Source organism: Canis lupus, chromosome 5 (genome assembly GCF_011100685.1).
Source record: "Canis lupus familiaris isolate Mischka breed German Shepherd chromosome 5, alternate assembly UU_Cfam_GSD_1.0, whole genome shotgun sequence".
Lineage (NCBI taxonomy): Eukaryota > Metazoa > Chordata > Mammalia > Carnivora > Canidae > Canis > Canis lupus.
This window is the reverse complement of record NC_049226.1, coordinates 64,033,865-64,038,503: the sequence shown is the minus strand read 5'-3', so window position 1 is coordinate 64,038,503 and position 4,639 is coordinate 64,033,865. Positions and strand designations below refer to the sequence as shown.

The window sequence follows — 4,639 nt, the reverse complement described above, 5'->3', positions numbered from 1 at the left end:
AAATCAATTGACTTTTTAGTGGACACAGGGGTGACATATACTGCTTTCAAGCCAATTCAAGGTTGTTGGTTTATTTTAAAAAGATGTGTTTCTGGAGCTATCACAGTCATACATCATACAGATAATCAGCTTTATCTTCTCCCTCCACGTTCACCACACCCCCTCCAGTTGTAAAATTGCTTGATTTTCGGTTTTCTCTCTCTGAGTTACAAACCACTGTGATGGGCGGTGGGATGTGCCTGGCTCCCATCACACTTTGCGAGCCTGGAACGGTGGTGATCAAAATATATCCCTCCATCACCTTTATACAAAGAAACTACGTTTGCTGCCTTGTTATGCAACAGGTACAAAAAAGAAAAGAACTACTTATGCCCTTGTTCCACCCCAACTGACCCTGGATGCTGGATAGTCCAGGCCCGAGGGAGGGGTCTACTCAGCTTTGCTGTTGCCTCAATTGGTTACTTCAGTAGTACCTGTTGTGATTTATCCACAGAAACTACCTAAAATGGTTGATTTGTACGTCTCCTATATTTTCCCTTGTTAAGAGCAAATGGGGGGGATCCCTGGGTGGCTCAGCGGTTTAGCGCCTGCCTTTGGCCCAGGGCGTGATCCTGGAGTCCCGGGATCGAGTCCCACATCAGGCTCCCGGCATGGAGCCTGCTTCTCCCTCCTCCTGTGTCTCTGCCTCTCTCTCTCTCTCTCTCTCTCTCTCTCTCTAGATGTCTATCGTAAATAAATAAATCTTAAAAAAAAAAAAAGAGCAAATAGGTAAAATTAAAAAAAAAAAGGTTTATAGGTAAACCTTTAAAATAGATTCCAAAATCTTTGGTGACCTGAAAGTTAAGACTGACTCTGAATGAAACAGGAAACACAGGAAATTGTAGAAGGGATTTCTGAAGGAGAATTTTTGAAAAGGAATTTTAGGCATGGTCAGGACTGAAATCGGGAGAAGTGAGTTTTACAAGTACACTGGTATAATAAGATTGAGATTTGGCTTTTCTCTCTGTCAAAACAAAGTTTTCTTGCATTGTTAGTCTACTCTTGATAAGAAATTATGAACAGAGAAGAAAAGACAATTTTTTTCTTTACCTACCCAGAACAACAAGGTTCTTATATTCATTTTTATCCGGTCTTTACCTACGTAAGAAAGTGAAAACTTCTCAATATTAAAGGAGCTACATTTGGTGACAACTCTATAACCTCCTGTAGAATCTCCTAGAGCCACCTTGGTGAAACGGGTAATGAAGTTTTCAGTTTTGTAATCATCCGTGATCCTTTGTAGCAAGTGCCTTGAAACCTTCTGAGATGTTTGTTTTTTGGTTGATTGGTTGGTTGGTTTGGTTGGATGGCTTGTTCACTTGTTGGTTCATTCATTCATTTATTTTCAACAGATTCCCAGAAAGTCAAACCGTAAATAGAGTCTGTTGACTAATTAATGTAGTTTATTTGGTATGTTAAGTCACATGGGAAGCATTGTCAAAAAAATGATAAGCCCTTTTAGATATATTGGGTATGTGAGTGCTATAGCTGTTCCAAAAATTAAATGAAATTCCTAAAGTTTTAATATGTTCTGGTACAGTGCCATCACTTGACATTCAAATTGTTTTTTTTAAAGGTTTTTTATTTTTTAAAGATTTATTTATTTATTATGATAGACAGAGAAAGAGAGAGAGAGGCAGAGACACAAGAAGAGGGAGAAGCAGGCTCCATGCAGGGAGCCCAATGCGGGACTCGATCCCAGGACTCCAGGATCACGCCCTGGGCCAAAGGCAGGCGCCGCTGAGCCACCCAGGGATCCCCTTGACATTCAAATTGTTAAAATGCTGTGTGTTACAAAAAATAATCAAATTTTCTTATCGACTGCATTATACTGAACTCTCATAGGGTCTTTAACCATGTCTATTTTTGACTGTCCTTTCATTTACAGGTATTGTTCTGATGCTCTTGCAAAAATATGGTCCAGCTTCAAGAAGATGCACGAAAAGCACTTTTAACAAATACCGGTTTCTGGTCACCCTAAGATCATAAAACTAAAGTATGAATTTCCAGAACTAATGAAAAAGTTGCATTTAAACAGAAAAAGTAATAACATGGAACTGAATGACTTAAGGAAAATGATGATTGGTTTGTTTGTTTCTCTGTATGGAAAAGGATGACCCTTTTGAAGGATTCTTGTTCAAAATATTGTTATCCCCTCATGTTTGCTCTTCCAGATTGAAGGAAACTTTTTCTCTTGAGATATCTATAACTTACAGAAATCTTATGAAAATGTTACTTTGTAAACAAATTAAAATACTTATCTTGTCTCTCTACCTATAACCCTCCAGAATTCAGAAACTCTCAGTGAATATTCTTTCTTTCATGGCAACAGTAAATCATCTGCGTAAATTCGGTGGGCATCTGTTTTTGTTTTAACAAGACACTGTTGGAAGGATTGGTTATATTAAGGCCTTGACTACAATGGCATCTTTTCCCCCACCCCCACCCCAATTTTATTTAAAAAAAATTTTTTTAAAAATTTTTATTTATTTATGATAGTCACAGAGAGAGAGAGAGAGAGGCAGAGACACAGGCAGAGGGAGAAGCAGGCTCCATGCACCGGGAGCCTGATGTGGGATTCGATCCTAGGTCTCCAGGATCGCAACCTGGGCCAAAGGCAGGCGCCAAACCGCTGCGCCACCCAGGGATCCCCCAATTTTATTTTTTAATCTCTACTCCCAATGTAGGGCTCGAACTCACAACCTTGAGATCAAAAATCGTGCTCTCTACTGACTAGCCGGCCAGGTCCCCCCGGAATCTCATCCTTAAGACACATGCATAGACTCAGATAGGATCAGACAGCTTTAAGAAACTCAGATCGAGGGATCCCTGGGTGGCGCAGCGGTTTGGCCCCTGCCTTTGGCCCAGGGCGCGATCCTGGAGACCCGGGATCGAATCCCACATCAGGCTCCTGGTGCATGGAGCCTGCTTCTCCCTCTGCCTATGTCTCTGCCTCTCTCTCTCTCTCTGTGACTATCATAAATAAATAAAAATTTAAAAAAAGAAAAAAAAAAGAAACTCAGATCGACTTTATGGAGTCAATAAAGCCCCTTGAAAATGTTGGCCTTACAGAGAGTTCCCCACCCACAGCCTTACCAGGTGAGTCAAGAGTGCCACCTCCTGGCAGATGAAAGCAACAGTCAGATGCTTACCCCCACTGAGCCTCCCAGGTGCCCCTAAAAGGTGCTTTTAAATGCTGAAGTTCTTCCTTCCTGCCTTGGCTTTACAGGAATGAGGACATCTCTGCCTACTGTCACTGACTATATCTGTCACCTGGAGAAGAAGAAAATATTCCAGATTGCTGAACCCTGGTTTTCCACAGTGCGGACGACAGGAACCCCTCCAACCTGAACCAGGAACTCCCTTACTCTGAGCCAAGGGCAGGGGGTCTTGTTGTTTTAAGTTGTTTTAAGTTGTGGTTAGACATCACCTGGGATCCCTGGGTGGCTTGGTGGCTTAGCGCCTGCCTTCGGCCCAGGGCGGGGTCCTGGAGTCCTGGGATTGAGTCCTGCATCAGGCTCCCTGCATGGAGCCTGCTTCTCTGTCTCTGCCTCTCTCTCTCTGTCTCTCATGAATAAATAAATAAAATCTTAAAAAAAAAATAGACATCACCTACAATGGAGCATTTTAGCTGTTTCTAAGCATAGAGTTCAGTAGTATTAGTAATGTTCACATCCTCCTCACCGCATTATCTTTCCATTCCATTTTTTTTAAGAGCCAAACATTACATGCTTAATTAAAAAAAATATTTTATTTACTTGACAGAGAGTGAACACAGGCAGAGGGAGCAGCAGACAGTGGGAGAGAGAGAAGCAGGCTCCCCATTGAGTAGGGAGCCAGATGTGATGGGGGAGGGTGGGGTGTGATCCCAGGACCCTGGGATCCCCACCTGAGGCCTGAGCTGAAGGCAGATACTCAACCGACCGAACCACCCAGGTGCCCCGTACATAACTTTTTTAAAGTAAGTTCATTCATTTTTCATTATCTCTAGACCCAATGTAGGGCTTGAACTCATGACCCTGACTGAGATCAAGAGTTGAGTGCTCTTCTGACTGAGCTGGCCAGATGCTCCTTCCATTTAATTTTTTCAAGAATCCTGGGATCATGGCTCAGAGTCACCATTTGTTCAGAGAGACCCCCCCACTCACCCCTCCATGTGGAGGTGCCATCTGTTGGGCTGGTTCATGTTTGTCCATCTTCCCTCCTCCTTTCAGTGGACAGAAGGTGGCTTGTGAAACAGCCAGTGACTATGTGGAATAAGACTGAGGATTTCCCATGGGAAGTGGGTGAGAGAGGGAGGACAGGTTGATGGAAATCAGTAAACTATTGGCATCGCAGTAGAGGAAGGAGTGTGCTTGCTGCGCCCTTGCCATCTCAGGGTGGATGAGTTAGGTGTTCAAAACCTGTCCCCTGCCAGGCCTCCCTTAGCCCTTCGCCCTTATCACTCCATGTCTGTGTTTGGCTTCTGGATCCTAAGACACCACCGTCAAGTGTTTAAGGTGCCCCTTAGACTCAACAGGCCACACCATGCCACACCCTCACAGATGCACCCCCACCCCTGGAAGGCATTAGAGATGAAATTCAGTAAATTTATAGTAAC

General features: G+C 43.3%; 1 long non-coding RNA gene across 1 annotated transcript; it reads left to right on the top strand.

Moving 5' to 3' along the window:
- Positions 1-747: 747 nt before the first annotated feature.
- LOC111095994 lies at positions 748-2,388 on the top strand. The gene is made up of 2 exons (XR_005359904.1): positions 748-1,238; positions 1,928-2,388. It is a non-coding gene; the product is annotated as an uncharacterized LOC111095994 (long non-coding RNA).
- The last annotated feature ends 2,251 nt before the right edge of the window (positions 2,389-4,639 follow it).